We start from the raw sequence: 20,716 nt of genomic DNA, 5'->3' as shown, positions 1-20,716 counted from the left end.
GCCATATATTTTATTAACCTCAATGAATTGAAAAAAGTTGCAACCTTACCTCGAGGTCCCACTAGAGTGGTCTGTAACTGAGAGAACACTCAGTGGTCTCATACAGAATCAATTCCTACTCTGCAGAGGTTTAGGACCTATCACCTAGGACACATGGTAGTTTGGGCCCTCAACAACCGAAGACAGAGTACTAGGATATGTCGTCACTCTCTAAAACAAAAACAACAGTCACTCGGTCGTGTGCACCCCCACTCTCTCCAAAGTGGGCCCTAGTCCCAAAGACCTATTCCGAATGGGTCATAGGTGTTATTCAATTATTAGGCTCATAAATTAAATTTCATGTGCATGTTGCACAAACACCCGGGTTTACTAGCCCTATCTCCCCACTAGAGATTCTATAAGCAAGTCTATATTTTATCAATCCAGATCTCACAGTTAACACTGTGAGCCCGACCTCCACAAGACAATTATATGATTATGTGTATGAATATCTTTTCTATCACTAGTTTACCACAGACACTCATAAATTTCACTGAACCTTGACTTACACCAAACTATACACACATGCTCATATCACAAATCATTATCACCATTTCATATGCTTACATGCATACATAAAAGCTGCAACCACATGCAATTCATGATCATGCTTAAATAAATAACATGTGTAATAATTCACTTTACACTGATCATGCCTTATGAGATTCAATGTTCATTAACATGTATGTCATATGAATGATTATAAATTAAAAATAGCATGAAATACATTCAATTTGCATGCATATTAGCTCAAATTTTATGATAAACATATGTAGTCATGTTGTATAATGCAAAATATATTTTAGCATTCATACATGTCATCATGTGTAAATTCAAATTCCAATTAACTTATTTTTGAAAAACCCACTGAAAATCACATAAACTGATTTACACTTTCCCAATTATACTGGTAATTCCCTATGTCTTACGAAAATAATCCAAGAAACAGAACCCAAAAATTCATTGTACATAAATCATGAAAATTTCTGGACTAAACCCTATTAGAGAAATATATAAGCCAGATCCTGTCATCTGCAGAAATTCATCTCAGTTTGGAGAATTCTCCAGGCCTACACAAAAATCTTTTTACAAAACCCTTTTTATAAGATATTCTTATACCTATTTTTTCACCCAAATGTTTTTCAATTTATTTTGGTCAGTCTTGGTTGGGTCTTTAGAATTAACAAAATTATAGGTCAGAACAATCCTGTAGACTGGGCAAAAAACCAGTGCTCTAGTGTAAGAGATATTTTGGCCTCAATACTACTCTAAACAAAGTGATTCAAGATTCTAAATTTAAGCCCTGGGTGTATAGAACACTCCAGTATTTTTATTTTTATTTATTGACTTTATTTTTAAGGAGTTATCAATTTTTTTTTTGAAACAGGGATCAAGATCGAAACGATGACAGAAAACCAAGATTCAAACTCGTGCAAGATTCATCAAGAAAGAACAAAATTAAAGGTAAAGATCCATACAATCATGATTTTTTATGCTTTAATCACGTTTATATCATCATACAATAATTATTTGCTCGGATCCATGCTAATCTTGATAAAATAAATAACATACATCATCCAAGAATCGTAAAACCATAAAAAAATAACTCGAATAAGGTTGCATCTATGCAAAAATCATAATAAACCCTAATCAATCATGAAAATATAGATTCTTTATATATTAATATGTTGTTTAATCATGCTAAACATAAAATAATCTATCATACATGCTCAGATCAACTTTCTTTATCAAAAACATCAAAACCCCAAAAATATTTTTGCCAAAACCTTGTTTAAATCGATCTTTCGCATACAAGAACATGGATTCAAGCACATAATGAATTTCAGAACTTATAAAACCTATATCTCATCAATATAATTTAAGATTAATATATTAATCATGTTGAAACAATAATATCTAACGAAGAATAATAAAAAAGCTTTTTTCCAATTCATTTTTTTAAGGACTTGTAAATCGTCATGTTTCAAAAACCATTTTTTTTTATTCTTTGGTAACATAGATCCATAAAAATATATTCTCTACATTGAAAATCAATGTTAGAGAGGTGTTTCAAGGTCTGATCCATTATTGGTTAAGATCTAAAAATCGTCCCATGCATATTTCATGCGTTTAGAAAAATCAATGTCTACGCGATTGATGTACCTAACTTAATCGAGTTTCCAACAATAGATAGGCCTTAGTCTCCCATCTTAGAACCTTGAAAGAGCTCCAATGGCTCTTGGAAAAGTTCCAAAAAGGAAGAAGAAAGAATAGGAAGACGAAGGAGAAGAAAAGAATAGTTAATTCTCTTAATTAATTAAGTAATTAATTTAATTTGCTCTTATTTTAATATTAATTGATCATTAATTAATTTAAATTAATTATGGCTCTACTAGTGAGGGGCATCCCACCCTCTCTAGAGCCTTCTAGGGTTTTCAAACTCTTTAGGGGCTGGACTGGATCTTCCTTGGGTCCAAATCCAAAATCTTGATCCAAATCTAAAACCCGATCCAAAATCTAAAACCTAATTAGGTTGGATCTAAGAACCAAATAAAAAGATACAAAACCAAAACCCCATTAAATATTAATATCCAAACATGAGATCTAAAATCAACATTAGATTCAAACGAAAGTTTGAATCCGAACCTGACCCAGTGCAAGATCCATAATCGTAATTATATATATATATATATATATATATATATATATATATATATATATAAAATTTATCCTCTTGTTAAATCTTCATATTTTAAATTTTATAATTATTCCAAATTTTTTTCATAACTTTATTCTTAATTTCTTAATAACTCAAAATCAAGAAAATCAAAACAACCAAGAAAATCAAGAATTCCAAAAAAATCAAGAAAATTGCAGATATTACAAGGTTAATAAGGTCTTGGAAAAGGTTTCAAAAAAGTTTCTTTGAATTTGGGTTTTACTCTCACCCGATTGGATCTGGATGAGTTTCATACATATATGATACCTGGTGTAAGTTTTATGAAATAGATTTTTAAAAGATATTTTTTATAAAAATATTTATGAAAGCCAGACACCAAATACTAAAAACTGGCTCACACTGGTGGTGAATCCGAGTCGAACTCAGGGAACAAGAGAAAACTGTGTATTCTACACAAGTCTATTATTTATTGCATTGAAAATAAAAATAATTAATTAACTAATCAACTGAGAGTACGACCCTCTGCGGATGGCTTAAACAAATAATAATTAGTTACAAGCCTTTTACAAATTCAAATTAATAAAATAAACAACCCTAATTTAAAAAAAAAGAAAAACAGGGTCTTCGGTGCTTGAGCTTCTAGTTCTTTTAATCTTCACTGCTTTCCTTTATACTAGCAGGCTTATAAGAGCTACTAATATTTTATTCAGATGGCTCCTTTGAGGGGCTCAAAGGGCCTTTTGAAGAAACGTTTTGGGGACCTCTAAGGGATATTCGAGAGTACTTTTGAGGGTCTACCACACGTCCAACTGCTTTCCTGCAAAACACAAACATAAAAACAAAACAAAAATAAAATAAAGAAAAACTAAACAAAAATTCAATGTTAGTTTGCTCATAAATCACAAAATAAGAATCTAACTAACCATAACAAACTAACTACATGTAATAACTATGAACTAACATTGGTCTTAGGATTTGGATAAGAAACTTTATTATGGGTCTTAGGATTGTGAACTCTATTGAGAGACCACTAAAGATTTTTTGTGATAATAAAGTTGTTGTATCCTTCGTGAATAAAAAGAGCTCAACCTCGTGTCGACACATGAAGTTAAAGTACTTTATTGTTAAAGAAAAGACTGAGAATCATCTAGTGTGTATTGATATAATCGGTACGATAGAAATGACTGCGGATCCCCTTACTAACGGGCTAGCACCAGGATTATATTCTCAACATATAAAGGGGATAGGTTTGTTTGATTCCTTCTAATGTATAACGATACATTATAGTTATATGTGATCACATTTGTGAAGCTAAATTGATTCTCTATAGCTTTGTGTAGTATTGATTCTGCATAAAAAGATCTCTCATTTTGGTAGAGAGAATAGTAGGATAACAATATTAAATGACCAATAGAATGGGTTAGAGACTAACCAATTCATAAATATGATCTTAACATGCTAAAATACTGAAAATGAATTATATTATATTGCATGACAATATGACATTTAATAAAGAGGTGTTATCTCCATGACTCATATGATTCATTCTTGTGATACCGGATAGCATATGAACCCACATGGAAATTGGATCGAGATAATAGTAAAGAACCTCGATTTTGTGTTTTTCTGTGTCAATAGGTCAAGTGGGAGAATGTTGGACATTTCGGATCGGGTCCAAGCTTAAGTGACCCGGTTTGACACAAGGCACTAATGAAGACATTAGTGGGGAGTTAGTTGAGAGGGGGTTACATGAATGTGAAGAGTTCACATTCAATATGGCATGTGAAAGGTTCACATACATGAATGCCATGTATGTAACCCCCCACTCTCCTCCCACTATAAAATTGAGACATGGTTGCTTGACGAGTGCAACCAAGATATCCTCTCTCTCATCTAAGTTCAGGGTTCTGCTCACCATCGACTTGACGGCCTGAGCTCATCGTGGATGTTGATAGGCTGAGGAGAACGCCGAGCAACTGCATCAATGCTCCTTTCGTTCATGGCAGCTACCAGTATGTGTTTTTGCTTTTTACATTCCAGTTCTTTTTTGGAATGCCAACACCAGATTCAATATGCATCTTTGCGCCCGAATCCGAATCTGAACTGAACTTGAATCCAACATATAATACAACCCAATTACATATAAAATATATCTGACTAGATACTTGGATATGGATTTGGTATTGCATTTTTCTTGTTTCTCTCTTGATCCAACTCTGAATCCAATTAGACTCTACGCGGCAAGGTCAGATTTTATAATGCCTATATCTGGATGAAGTCCGACCCATTTACATCTCCAAATGAGCAACTCTTTTGCCATTAAACTTTCACAATGCAAAAATTTGTTGAGCCTTTAGAGAATTATCCAACTTATTGGTGAATCTTGTTTTCCACATAAATTTAGAAACAAAGGATCTGCAAGATCACTAAGAGACACTAAAACACAGTTCTACTACTTAAGCCTGTTGCTTGTAAATTCAGGGTGCAAGAAACCATGTTTATAGAAAACTAATGTTACAACTGAACATAATTTTTCAGTAAAAGACAGCTCTCTTTTCCCTTCACCAATAAAACAAGGGGTCCCCACCTTGAAAATGACAGGTTATGAAATGAAACATGACATTTTCATGGCTTCCATCATCTTCTAGTAAAACAGAGTACATCCAGACAAGGTATTGATCATCATTGGCTGGAATGCAACACAGACGACAAAATATTAATATACTAATGGAAAGACATATGCAGGTTTGTTACTTCATTGCTATGCAATTATATATGGATTACTACCATGTCTTCTCATAGATTGTCAAAACTTACAGTATTCTATTGCTCAATAAGTTGCTGTCAATAATATGAATCCTACCTAACTTCTAGCTATACTCTAAAGGGATAATGATCATGAAAAAACTAAAATTTGCTGTGATGGTAATTCTGTGATGCCCTTCAAATTTTGTAGGGTGCACGCTACTAATCCAGTGTGAGATCAGAGAGTCGGTCAGCTTAGAGATTCTCCTTTTTTTGTTTTCTGATAGTTCTTATCAAAAATAGAGTTGGCGCCAGATTGGCATTCAGATATGCACATCACATAAGGGTGATTACAAAATCGCTGCAGAAAACACAAAAGGGAAGTAATGCACAAAAACAAAAACCTCTGTAATAAACTCACTCTGAACTCAGTTGCTGTTCAGGCCCATAATATTGGCCAGTGAAACATATTTGTTAGAAATCAAGCCTGAGTGGCCTAATTTTAAGGTGTGGGATGTACCCACAAATCTAGAAACGTGAGATAAATTGGGATATCTCATGCTTAACAAATACAATATCCCAACTTCTCCTACTTTGGTTATTTGAACCAGGTAGACCTGACCCACATTTGTTACTAAGGTGGAAGTCTGACTCCAACATCCTAGTCAAAATGGTCTAGTGGATCCAATGTGAATCAATTCAGACCTACTCAATGACTGAGTTCTAGACTGTAAAGCCTTCAACATGGGTAAATCTGTTAAAAGGGAATGATTCACAAATATGGGTGGTGCTGAATTTAGTTTCATAGGGAAGGAATAAATCCATTCCATAGTGACGTTGGTTGGATTGACTAGTCTGAGATAGGTGTGACATCCCAAGCTGGAACCTGATTCTGTTGAACAATAACATATCTTTCAAACAGAATTTAAGATCTTCCAGGCTGGAAAGACAGTTCAACAGAGTCCTGTCTATTCAAACATAACAAGATATGGCTCCTGTGGTTAGTCGCCAACTGTGATTTCTGCTCATGAATTGTACATCACCACAGTAACTTTAATTACCGAAAAAAGAGAACATAACAACTAAAATATTTCAGCAGCAGACTTGAAGAATTTTACTTCACCAACAATTGGTTCAATACACTACTTCTCTCTCTCACTTTTCCCTTCCTTTTCCATCTCAAATATTATCATGCAAATCTTGGAGATTCATTACCTGAATAAAGAACAACAGATAAGAGAAAACAAAAAATGAAGATTTCTTTTTTATTCTTTTCATTTCATTTCTGCTTCAAGGAACTGCAGCCCAACCATAGTGCTGAAGGAGCCTGCCTGCTTCTCTTATACCACTAAAGTAGGCTCCATGGGTAGTGGAGTAATGGGTTCTGTGTGTTGCTTCTCCTGCAAACAGAAGTTGCAGAGGATAAGTTGATGGGTTGTCATCATCACTGTTAATCTTAGGCAATGGCTCTGCTAACACATCCATGTCTTCCCCACTGGAACCCACAGCTACATAACTATATGAGCCTCTGAACAATGGGTTTGTTCCCCATCTGCTTCTCAACGATTTTACAATCTTGGCATTGCGAAGTTTCTCAATTTTAAGGTCGTTTTCCTTGCAGCAGTGTTGGTATGAGTTGAGACCAAGACAGGACAGTGTCTTTGAGACACCATCAATGATTTCATCGTCACCAAGGGACTCCAGCTCCAGAGCCTCTTTGCCAGCAAACCAAGAAAGGAGAACATTGGAGTTCTTATATATGGGGCAGATTGAAACAGTCTTCTTCATCCACCATGGGATCCCACCATCATGGTTGTGTTTGTCTCTCATTTTCTTTTGTTCAAAAACCATCTGCAAGAAGGGGAAGTTCACAGCATCCTCCCCGACACCAGATGGCTCTAATTGCAGGAAAAGCTTGTCCACTACTCCAAAACCCAATTTGGAGATTGACTCTCTCTTGAAAAAAGGCAGGGGAGGGCTGAACATACCTGAAGTAGCTACAGTCTCAGCCTTGAGGACACCCAATGAAACAGTTATGATAACATGGTCAGCAAGCATTTTGCTCCCATCACTGAAACACAAAGAAACAGGATAGAGTGAATCCTTATCTTGCCCACTTGCATCGTTCATCCACACCACCTTCTCCACCTTCCTCCCCAACTGTATGCAGCCATCAGGGAGACTAGATGCTAATGAATGGATAACACTAGAGTACCCCTTGGCTATGGTGATCTCTTCATCTGGAAACTCTCTGTACTCACTCTCTGCCTCAAAATCTAGCTCCATCAGATCATCAGCAGAGGTATAGGTGCGCTCTGTGTTCTCATGCATGGCAAACACATCCTCCTCAATATGCAGATCCCTGTGCTGCTCTTCTGCTGAGGACCAATACAAGTCCAATCCACAGCGCAGAAAAGACCCCACACTCACTCCATTCTTAGAGAACCCATTGCTCCTGCATCTCTTGGCAGCCATCTCTGCAATTTTACTCTCATGGTCACCACCATCATCATCCAAGGTCTTTCTCTCTCTAGCAAACTCCACGAGTCTCCTGTAAAGCACTGAGATGGAGGTGAGAACGGATGGGTCTGGGGTGGAACCATCTTCTGTTAAGGTGATTGGGTCGTCTGCATCCCCATCCATCCTTTCCCATGGAACCTCAGAGTGGAGGGCATGGGCTTGTTGGGCTATGTTGTAGACTGGGCTCCCTCCTATGCCATGAATCCAGGTAGCACCAACCTCTATTCTATCACCTCCAAACTCAGAGCTATAGATCCTCCCTCCTATCCTATCGCTAGCCTCCACTATGCTGAGCTCAAACAGGTGGCTGGATCTAGCTTGAGCATGCAGCCTGTGAGCTGCAGCCAGGCCAGCCATCCCTGCTCCTATGATCACAATTCTTGGTTTCTTTGCCACCATTGTTGAGATGAAGGTGGACATAAAATGGGTATTGGAAGAATTGCAGAGAGAGAGATATGGAAGAAGGGAGGGGTGTGGATTATTAGTAGAGAGAGATGGGTTGGCTCTCTCTTTGCTATGCTACCTCTAGAAATCGTGTAAGCCCCACAAGATGGCAGTCAAATCTCGAATATAGACGAGGCGCTCCTTTTCTTGAACTCTGAGACCTTGGTACATAGGCAGATACGTGAGCTCTCTCTCTCTCTCTCTCTCTCTCTCTCTCTCTCTCTTTTGTGGGCCTCTGTCCCTGAGGCCGCTCTTTCTGTCGGTCTGCTTGATTTCAATATTTTTATCGAGCCCAATGTCAGCTTTGGAAGTCTATTTTTCCTATTTGTCTATAGACGCGAATGATTGAGTTCTTCCCTAAAATTAGCAGTTAAGACTCCACTTTTGATTTATGGAAATCAGCAGATAATCCATTGTTTCACCTGATGCGAATAATATGGAGTAACATTAGCTTTCATGCACTCGTTTTGACTGTCGAGGTTGATGGTAAATCTTGATTATATAATTGTTAAATGCTTTTGCAATGGGGTTGAGTACTAATCTCAGCAGAGTAAAGCATAAAAAAAAAAGCAAAATAGGTACTTTGGAAGGCCCCCCTGCTTCAACAATGATAGCTGTCATGGGCATTGCATTTCACAGTTGCATCTGAATTTCCAAGAGAGAAATATAGATGCTGCAACCCTCCGTTCAATTATCAACATCATCATTGCCATCCTCATGATGTGTCAACTATATGGGTTTGGTGGGATTTGTCAGTCGTATTTCTCCATTAATGAAGCCAAACCATATGTGATATTTCCATCTATCATCCAAGAAGGCCTAAAAAACGAAGCCAAGCCAACTAGTCAACGACAATTGTAGCATCTACTCATCCTCACAAGGCTCAACAAGACTCCACAATCTCATGCAACTAATGTATTCAACCTGCTCAATGAAGATTTTAGGGCTTTGAGCCTTTGACTGCAATGAAACACATACACATCACTTCTTAAGTCTTCCAACCAATTATAACCTTAATTATCGTCAACATGCAGATTTATGACATCGATGGACAATAGTCAAAACCAAGTAAAACTAAATGAAAAGTGAAACGTTGGTGGAGGTCAAAGTGGGGTGGGTGGGGAACCTCCCAGTTTTACTGGGAGAGTTTTTTCTCTTTTTTTTTTTGGGGGTGTGGAAGGGTTCGAGGTGGTGGGCTTGAGCACCGGACACTTAGCTTTCTGGCTTTTGCTTAAGGGGGAGGGGAGGGTGGAAGGGGTGGCCGTAGGGTCACGTGCATCTGCTCTAGTGGTGCTGATTTGGATCTTCTCACCTGGTAAAGGGCATGCTGCCGTCACCTTTTCTCTTTCTCTCTCTCTCTCTCTCTCTCTCTCTCTCTCTCTCTCTCTCTCTCTATATATATATATATATATATATATATCTTAGTAGGCAACAGTTGTCAATCACACCCCCACATATTTAAGTCATTTAGCCCCCTTTGATTCTCACACAATTATTGGGCGTAAAGTCCAACATCTCTAGACGAAAACGGTCATCACGTGTCATTTGACTTCACATGTGTAAGTTCCAAGCAGTCTTTTACCATCTCTTAGATCGTCCAAAACAGCTTCAGAAGACAACATTTTTGGGTACTTGCTTAGTGTATTTTTCATAACTTTTTTCTTTTTTAATAAGTGACTGCTTAAGAAGAAAAATATTCTTTTTAACTTAAAAATTAAAACATATATTACATTAGTCATTCTTCATGTTTTGATGTGCTTTTTTGGGTAATAAACTCATTGCACTAAGACTTGATAATAAAATAAAAAAAAATATTTAAATTTATTGAACTTATAACATATTTCACTAAGTAAATAATGATAAAACACATCTACAAGATTGGATTAAGAAAAAAATACATGTAACTATATTTTCTAGCATTGTCAAAATCGTAAAAGATAAAACTATGTAAGAGCTACTAATATATATACACAAAGAGATGTATTTTCTCATTAGTCTGTGCTATTTAGACCACACCATTTTTTTTAACAACTTTTGAATATTTTGTAGAAATAATTAACATAGTTTAGTTGGTAAAAAATGCAATAAATCAATAACTGTGATGTATAAATTGCATTTTCAAAAGCTTCAAAAGCCATCAGCCAAAAATACACCAATTTTCATGAATGAAAAAAATCAGAAAATGATCATATTGTGTGATAAAAATGATGCATTTTTCAAAAAACCACACAATTTGCCAAAATCCGCTTGATGATCAAAATTGTAAATGTTGAGCATTAAAATGACCACTTTATCCTATGAATGTGCGGACCTATTGAGGATATACAAATTTTCTCTGTGACGGATTTTACTACTACTTTTAACCAAAAAATTTAAGGATTTCGAAGAAACACAGAAAAGAATAAAGAAATTAGACAAAAATACTTTTTCAACGACATCTCTGAATCATTGGAAAAAAATGAATGAATGTTGAGATACAACCTTGACAAAGTTTTGAAAAAAGAAGATAAACAGACACATTTATTTTATGCTATTTTCAGCCACCTCCATCGAAAATCTAGAAAAAACAATAAAAATGATAGACAAATAACATGTTAGCTTTCCAACATCATCAAGATCGCCTTGATTCGATGAGCGGTTCGAGAGAAACGACTTCTAGAAGATAGACTTTTTTGTTGTATCATACCTACTAATTAAAATATAGATTCACATGATTTTTTTTAACCTCACGAAGTGCACATAATGTAATGCCCCAAAATTTCAAACTTGTAAAATTTTTAGAGGAACTTGAAAGAGACTAGAAATTCTTATTTTTCAGAGTTTTGACTTAGCGGATCAGTAGAAAAATGATTTTTGAAATAAAAAGTCGGCAAACCTTGGGCGCATTATTGCAGACCTTTCGTTTCATAACAAATTTGCATCTTCAAAACAACATTTAAAACCATATTCATTAAAAGAAATTTTCAGTTTATACAAAAATGGGGTTTCCCAAGGAAACCCTTATACAAAATTAAACCAAAGATGTATGTTCAGGATGCTAAATGCTAGAAGAAACAATAGGATCTTGATGCCATCTTGCAGTCACGTCATCATCTGTCGCTCAAACTTAATCATCACCTGTATCTATAAAATGGTTCAGATTTATGAAAAACTGGTAGGTGCACAAGTATAATAATTGTAAAACAAAACTAACACATGCTTTATTTTATACATGATATGTAATTTAACATAAGCAAAGTGAACAAGATAACTTTATTTCAATATTAACTATCTTGAGGCCACGCAGAGGAGAAACGTAGAAACAACTGAGATTTGCTCGGAGGTTTATTATTCTTTATATTTTGATATCTTGGGTAACTAATTGAGTTCGCTCCTAAGAGGACAGTTGGTGACTGAGAAAGGATTCCTCAAAGGCACTCGTGACAAATGATGCATCTTACTTCTGCAGAAGTTAGGGGGGTCTATCACCTAGGATAATATTTGATAGCCCCATCTCCTAACTTCGATGACTGAAGACATTGAGTTAATTGCTACTTGAGGAGCGTAGTTGTTAACAACTTGTCCATCAGAATTTTTGTACCATCCCATCATCTCTCTTGACGAAACCAAGAAGGCGAATGGGTGCGTCAAGTTCTATTTTAACTGACAACCCATTGTACATGCTCTGGTTCATTAAACCCATTCGAGCATCTTGCCGTGAAGGCGATTATCACTATTTATGTGATTACCACTTCTATATCATTGTGCAATTTGCATGTTACGAGATCACCATGAATGTCTCATCCAATTATCATAGTATCAACATGCAGCGCATGTCTAGTAATGTTGCTTACGATAAAAGGGGTACGAGTTTCTCAGAAGAAACCCCTGTCCTTAGCCATTTTCAATTTTCCATGCCTCCAACTGGGGATACCCGGGTCATATCGGGTATCCTGCAAAAGCTTGCAAGGACTTCATCCTACGGTGTCATTTTGGGAAAAGCTTAGTTGCGATTAGGCAACCTTCAAATGCCAAAATTTGCTTTTCAAAACTATGCATACTTAAATACTGAATTCTCACAAGAAAACCCTTTTTCTTTAAATCTTTGATGCACATGCATGAAATGGGCGTCTTTTTAAAAAGGCAAACATGAAACATGATAAGGTAGGACTCGATGTGCGAAACCACACATCTTACGAAATCAATGCATACTTAGTGTACGAGGTATGAAACTGTACATCGGCTAAATAAATGCGTAAGTAGTGCATGAGGTATGAAACTGTACCTCGGCTAAATAAATGCATAAGTAGTGCATAAGGTATGAAACTTTACCTCGGCTAAATAAATGTATAAGCAATACACGAGGTACAAAACCATACCTTGGCTAAATAAATGCACAAGCAACGCATGAGGTACAAAATTGTACCTCGACTAAATAAATATATAAGCAGTGCACGAAGTAAAAAATCATACCTTGGCTAAATAAATGGTTAAGCAATGCACAAGGTACGAAACAGTACCTCGGCTAAATAAATGCGTAAGCAATAGCCTGCGCACGCAATAGCACGACATCAAATTAAACAGTACAAGGCAAGGCTCGATGTGCGAAACCACACATCAAGCTAAATAAATGCGTAAGCAATAGCCTATGCAAGTAATAGCACAGTGGCGAAGTAAACAATACAAAGCAAGGCTCAATGTGCAAAACCACACACTGGGCTAAATAAATGCGTAAACAGTAGCCTGTGCACGTAATAGCGCGATAGTAAAGTAAACAGTACAAAGCAAAGCTCGATGTGCAAAACCACACATCAAGTTAAATAAATACATAAACAGTAGCATGTGCACGTAATTGCACGACGACAAAGTAAATGACATAAAGGAAAAGGATAAGGATCACAAAATTGCATCCTTAAATTAAAAACACACACACACACACACATATATATATATATATATTATATGCTTATTCATAAGTTTTAAGATTGTCCTTCCATTGTCCTTTATGCAACATTCCCCTACCTTAGTGAATGTTAGTTTTGTTAACGATTCTGAGTGTAAGTGATAAGTGGTTTGTGCCTCGGTGCATGCATAGAGTCCGTTGCACCAATGGGGTGCTCTAAAGGATTCGTTGTACTGCAAAAATAGAAAAATGAGATTCTTCTTTTAAAATTACACGTTGGTGCTGCATTTAGGTCCCAAGGGCTGAACCCGGCCCTGGTTTGGGCCTCCTGGCTGAGCTGAGTTTCGAGTCGAGGTGAGCCGAGCTGGGACCCGGAGTTAGCTAGACTTGGCTGAGCTTGACCGATCGTGAGTGGGGAGTGGCCGAGCTCACTCGATCAAGTGAGCCGATTAGGCCCCAACCGAGCCGGGCTCAGTTTTGATCAAAGAGAAAAGTAGGGGAAAAACGGGAGGGGAGGGGGGGGGGGGTTCTCGACTGCTAGGCCAAGCCTGGCTGTATCCCTGGACAAGACCCAGGACTGGGCTGGGCTCGGTCTGGCTGTCGAGCCCGGCTCAGTCAATAAATGGGACCAAGCCTATGCTCGGTCCCCCCCCCCCTTCAACTGGTACGGGCTGGGCTTAGTTCAGACCGAGCCCAGCTGCAACAGGGTAGGGATGTCACCCCTGCTAGTCGGTCAGAAACAAAACAAGGAGACGGGGCATTGCCTCTGCCTATCGATCGAAAAAAGGAAAAAGGAGGTAGGGGAGGGGCAACACCCCTCCTCTATTAAAGAAGATGAAGCAGGGAGGGGCGACACCCCTCCTCTTCTAAAAAGAAAAAATAGGGAGGGGCGGAGCCCCTCCTTTGCTAAAGAAGATGAAATAGGGAGGGGCGGCACCCCTCCTCTGCTTAGAAAGAGGAAGCAGGGAGGGGCAGTGCCCCTTCTCTGCTGAAAAAAAGAAGCAGGGGAACCTGGTCAAGCTAGTTCAAGCTTGGCTTATTTACCTTGGGCTAGTCATGAGCTAATGGTCGGCTAGGTTAGGCACAAAAACAAGCCAAGCTTTGACACCACAAGTGCAGCTCATTCGGCTCGTTTACCAGCCCTAATTTGTCAAAGGCATTTGTAGGGTTATGTTGAGCAGATAAAAATCACATATCTAATTGTTTGCTAGATACCATGGGGCTAATGATAGTGCCGGATGTTTTGATTTGTGTATAAATTCTGAAATTGAGGTCATTCTAGGGCCTGTTTGGAATCTGGGTGCTGGGATGGGCGTTTATGCATTTAGTGTTCCTGAGGCAAAATCTTGGCCAAACGCTCATGGTGTTCCCGTTTGAAAATTCGACACTAGGATGGCCATTTATGCATTTGGGATGAGAAGTGAGCCCTCTAGTTTGTATTTATACTAAAGGATGGATTTCGCAGCTACCACCTCCTAGAGGTGTGGTAGCTGGCAAAGCAGCTGCCACTTGCTCAAATGCATAAACTCCCATCCCAGCTAACATGCCCCTATATCTTTTACAAGAAGCTGCGAAAGATGTGCTGACATACATCATGCCATTTGCATTTTTTACTACACCACATCCATACTACCAGGTTTGCAATAGCCCTGCTATAAAACTTGGGATCATCTTTGTGAGACCCAAAATGATATACTTGGGTTGAAGCCTATATAGTTGTAGAAGATATTTCCCTCCTTTTCTCAAAGATGAATCTATCATTATTGTTCAGTCCAAATGTGATACAGTGATTCATTCAACATCATGTAAGATGGAGTCTACTGTCATGCTAAACTTGAAAGCGTTAAATGGAAATAACAACAGTGCATCTTAGTGGTTGCACTTATTTTGAGAGAGAGGGAGAGATTCAAGTGTACCTCAAACACCAAATAGGACAGCACATTGTATTCTTGAATTTGCACACTGACGAATTCACCATTGTTGGCATTTTATTGATTAATATTATTTTTATTTTTCTCTATTTGGATAGGCAAGCTGGGCACCGGTGGGATTCGAACCAAAAACCGCTTGGTTATGATAGTATGACCTAACTATCCAGCTCGACTATTGGTTGTTGATTAATATTGTTGAGAAGAGCAATGTAGAATTGATATGTTTTCTCAAGACGATGAGTCTCTAAAAGGATGGAGAACTATGGTTCAAGTGCGACATCCCCAACCATGGTATACAAAATGCTGAAATCCCTTTGTATATGGTTTAACAAACTGATAGGGTTCTTCCTGATCTAAGCTTTCCCTTTCAGGAAAAGAAAAGGCTCGCAAGGGCTACTTAAATACGTCTTGGGTCTTATTTGATATTAAGATGCCAAGGAATTGCAAGTCCTAATCGGTTTTATCCCTTAACCACAAAAATCATAATTTTAAATGTTTGCTCAATTCAAATTTACAGATGTATTTATTTGTAACTTACTAACAAATTTTTAAATGGATAAATGAAAATTAAACAAAAACAAATGGCTCATACTAATGTTGTTAAAATCGGATCACTTGGTGAATCGGTTTCTTAAAAAAAACTAAAAAAACAAAATCGAATGGATCTTGAATCAGCCCTTTTTTACCATTTGATAACACATGTTATTAAAAAATAAAAAAATGTTAAAATTTTGTTTACCTTCTTAAAAAAATTAAAAAATGTACTGAATCGACCTTGAATTGGCCCCCATATTTTGAAACGCCTTTGGGCTGATTCTATATGAATGGGCCGCTTTTGACAACATTGGCTTACAATTAGGGGTGGCAATCGGGTCGGGTTGGTGGGTCAGCATACCTCAACCCGAACCTGACCTGTTTATTAAACGGGTCGGTTGTGGCAAACACGAACCCGACCCATTTATTAAACGGGTAACCCGACACGACCTGCCAACCCACTTAATAAACTGATTGGGTTGGGTAAACGGGTTGGCAGGTTAACGGGTCAGGTTGGCGGGTAGGGTTGGTAGGTTAGCGGGTCGACGGGTTGGCGGATGGATTGGCGGGTTGACCCGCCCGCCTAACCCGTTTATTAAACGGGTCAACCGGGTTGGCATATCCCTAACACGAACCCAACCCGTTTAATAAACGGGTTAGGCCGGTTGACCCCTTTATTAAACGGGTTCATTTTTGCCCAACCCGAACCCGCCTAAGAGTCGGGTTGTCGTGTCAGGTTTTGCCACCCCTATACAATGTACTAAACTTAAAATTAATTTAATTCATATCATGTTTTTAGGAAATTAGCATTCATAAAAAGCATCTACAGGTTCGTATTAAGAAGAAAAAAAAAACACTTTCAACCCATGATTTGTTTTTTTGTGGTTAGGATGTTAGAACAATAAAATGGTAAGAGATGGACAAATTCCACTTAAGATGAAAAAGAGATCCCCAAGAACAAAAAGTAACAACAACAAAAAAAATGTAGACAAGGTGCAATTATAGGGAGATTTGTGTCATTTGACATACTTCACTTTTTGGCAATCAGAGGTAAGGATGAGTGGCTAATAATTGGAGGGGCAGCAGCCAGCAAGGCCTACGGACTAGGGTTTTTTTTTTTTCAAGAAGCCTACGAACTAGAGTCGGTTGGATGATGGGGGGCGATGCCATCCGTACGGACGTACTGACGGGATGGTATATGGGAAAGGATGGAGACACAAAATCCCTTTGTTTGTGTCTCAATTCCTTTTTCACCAGTTTCTTGTGAGGTGTTCATTAAGGGGAGCCTGCATTTATTAGGTCTCCAGCTAAGGTCTGCAGAAAGGGCGACCGGTAGAGGGTGTACCTTACAGCATCCCTGCTGTCCGGAACAAGGCAAAGCTCTCTTCCCCAAGCAGTGGGCTTGATGAACTCATTCATGCAGTGATGACAATCATGGCTGAAGGCCTTGGATTCTGTTTGGATTTGGATCATAGATATCTCGTGCAGAGTGTTCATTGGGGGGCATGCAAGAATGATTCGAGTTGTGTGAAGGACGTACAGTTTGTGTCTTTGAGAGTCTTTTTTGTGCTAAGTCCTTAATTTATTAATTTATTGATACAATTAAGGAGCTTTACGTGATAAATGCACGTGAATATAATTAAGATTTATCATGTTCGATACATATAATTAGGAGATAGTGCGAATTTCACATATACCAAACAGTCTCTCAATATCTATTTTAGTGGTGCGTCTCCCTTGGCGTGCTGGTAAAAGAACATTTTCACTAGACCTATTTTTACTTAGCGTTAGTGAAAAATTAGGTTATACGTGTTACATGTATTGCACCAATATAATAAACTTTTTTTTTGCTTCACATAAAATGTCTGTGCACGTAAAAATATTTTTTTCTAACGCAACAAAAAATTATGCCAAAAAAATGTGTTTTCGCTAGCGCACATAAAAAGTGCACCAGTAAAAAAATACATTTAAAAAAAAATCCTTTTCACACACTCTCTCTCGCTCTCGGCCACCATCGTCGACCCCCACCACCATTGTCTTCTCTCTCTCTCTGTCCTTTTGTGTTCCCTATCTCTCTCTCTTTCTATGTCCCTCTATCTCTCGACCACCACCGTGTCCTCTCTTCCTCTTTGTCTCTCTTTGCGTCTCTTTGTGTTTCCTCTCTCTCTCTCTCTCTCTTTCTATGTCTAGCACCATGTTTGATTGTCTGCCACCACCAACGGCATCCTCTCTATCATCCTTCACTCCTGGTAGTATCCTCGATACTCTAGTGTCCTTTGCTTCTAATGGCATCCTCACCCAGGGTATGTTAAATTTTAATTTTTTATATATGCTTTAGATTTTATAGCTTTTGAATTATAATCTATTTTTTATAATTTATTGAGTAAATGTATGCTAAATATGATTTTTTTCTTATGTATGCTTTAGATTTTGGGTATTTTATATTTTAATTGTTAATTTTGTAATTTATTGAGTAAGTGAATGTATGCTAAATATTATTTTTTAAGTATATTTTAGATTTTAAGGGTTTTGCATTTTAATTGTTAATTTTATAATTTATTTAGTGAATGTATGCTTACTTTTTTTTTAACATGATTTATATTTTAGAGGTTTTGTATTGTAATTGCTAATTTTTTAATTTATTTAGTGAATGCAAGCTAAATTTGATTTTTTTAAAGTATGATTTAGATTTTAGGAGGGTTGTATTTTAATTGCTAATTTAGAAATTTATTTAGTGAATGCATGCTTAATTTGATTTTATTTTCAAGTATGATTTAGATTTTAGGAGTTCTGTATTCTAATTGATAATTTAGAAATTTATTTAGTGAACACATGCTTAATTTATTCTCAAGTATGATTTATATTTTAAGGGTTTTATATTTAATTGCTTAATTTGTAATTTATTTAGTGAATGCATGCTAAATCTGATTTTTTAAAGTATAATTTAGATTTTAGGATATTTATATTTTAATTGCTAATTTAGAAATTTATTTAGTAAATGCATGCTTAATCTGATTTTATTTTTAGGTATGATTTAAATTTTAGGGGTTTTGTATTTTAATTAATAATTTAAAAAATTATTTAGTGAATGCTTGCTTAATCGAATTTTATTTTCAAATTATGATTTAGATTTTAAGAGTTTTGTATTTCAATTATTAATTTAGAAATTTATTTAATGTATGCATGTTTAATCTAATTTTTTTTCAGTATGATTTAGATTTTAGGGGTTTTGCATTTTTATTGTTAATTTTATAATTTATTTATTTAATGCTTGCTTAATCTGATTTGTTTTCTTAGCATGGTTTAGATTTTAAGGTTTTGCATTTCATATATGACTTCGAATTTAAGGGTTTTGCATTTTAATCCATATGTTTATGTTTATATATATATAAGGTAACTAAAATATGTAAACTGGTATGAACAAGATTTTCATAAGCTTTTTTTTATTTTTTTCCAAAATTTTACCATATGGATGCAATCTAGATACATGGTTTTATAAAAATAGACTCTTGAAACATCCCATTACGATGTATAAGAAGGATATTTTAAGGCTTGAAAATTGATGGCCTAGAATTTTTAAAAATATGCAAGCATAAAAAAACACATTTCTTGATTCAATTACTATGATCCAATAGTTGATTCCAAGTAAATGGACAACATCGAATGCATCTGCTGGGTTAGATTTGCAAAAAAACCTATGAAAGTCTCGCTTCATACCAGTTTATATATTTTGCCAGTTTACATATTCTAGTTTTCATATATATATATATAACTAGATTCTCAAGGTTTTCTAATTAATTTAATATATATATATAGTACTTTAATATGTTTTAAGCAATAATCTTTGAAATTGCACATATTACGTGCAAACATTATGGACGACAAAAGTTTAATCTAAATTATAAGGTAAATTTAAGTATTTTTTTAGTTGCTTTATCTATAAGTTAAGATTGTATTTAGATGCAATAGTCGATGATGACATTTCTTTGACTACCTTTATTTTATAGGAGCGACCTTGATCGATATTTGAAAGGATTTAAGAGTTTCTTAGAAGTTGCCTAGAATAATAATGCAATACGCAAGAAAAATCTTAGGTGCTTATGTCGAAAGTGTGTCAACCTCGTGTGGCAGCCAATGCAGGATGTGTTCGATTATATAATGTGCAATAAATTTCTAGAAAGATATGTTAACTAACATTTTTGTGGTGAACCTACGAGACCACATGCAAGTGATCTGCCAACTAAAACGTCTAAAGTATATCCAAATCTGGCAACTAAAATGCCAGATGATATAGATGAGTTAATAGTGGATGAATTTGGAGTACATTCAAATCCGATAGCTGATGATTATGTAAATGAGGTACCTACAGGTGAAAGTCTAAATGATGATGTGTATTTTAGGTTGCTAAATGATAACACACAGGAATTATAGCATGGATGCTCGAAGTTTACTAAACTATTTTTGTAACACCCCAAATCTAAAACCCGTAAATCTATATATATATTTTTAATAAGCCCTTTTCTCTTGAATACAACTAAAAACTTTTCATATTTGATTTGGGTTCCCAAAATTTAGGTGAGTAACAATTAAGTAAACACACCCACATAAGGTTGATTTAAATAAAGTAATATTCAATAATAATTCGATAGAATAACATACCTGAAATGTTGGACACACACATGTTCTTAACATAAGTCAATGCAATATTTTTAAAGATACTTAAACAATCCTATGAAAGGCCCCCAATGAATCTAGGATTTGTAGCTATTAGATTATGGCCTCACATGCAATATTTCATATTTCTCTTGATAGCTCATTCAAAATCTGTAAAATTTTAAATTATATGGGGTTTAGACTACAACGAGTTTGAGTAGGAAATTAGTATAACAATGCATCTATAGACAATACAAAAATACAGTAAATCATACACCAATCCCCAAA

The 20,716-nt window shown here is 36.3% G+C and overlaps 1 pseudogene across 1 annotated transcript; it reads right to left on the bottom strand.

The window, feature by feature from the left end:
* Nucleotides 1-6,554: 6,554 nt before the first annotated feature.
* LOC149820334 (putative polyamine oxidase 5 pseudogene) lies at nucleotides 6,555-8,527 on the bottom strand (annotated as a pseudogene). Its single transcript, XR_016426463.1, has one exon. The product of XR_016426463.1 is annotated as a putative polyamine oxidase 5 pseudogene (transcript).
* Between the last annotated feature and the right edge of the window lie 12,189 nt (nucleotides 8,528-20,716).

This window comes from Nuphar pumila, chromosome 12 (assembly GCF_984573655.1).
Source record: "Nuphar pumila chromosome 12, dmNupPumi1.hap1.1, whole genome shotgun sequence".
NCBI classification, from domain to species: domain Eukaryota; kingdom Viridiplantae; phylum Streptophyta; class Magnoliopsida; order Nymphaeales; family Nymphaeaceae; genus Nuphar; species Nuphar pumila.
This window is presented reverse-complemented; position numbering and strand designations above follow the sequence as displayed.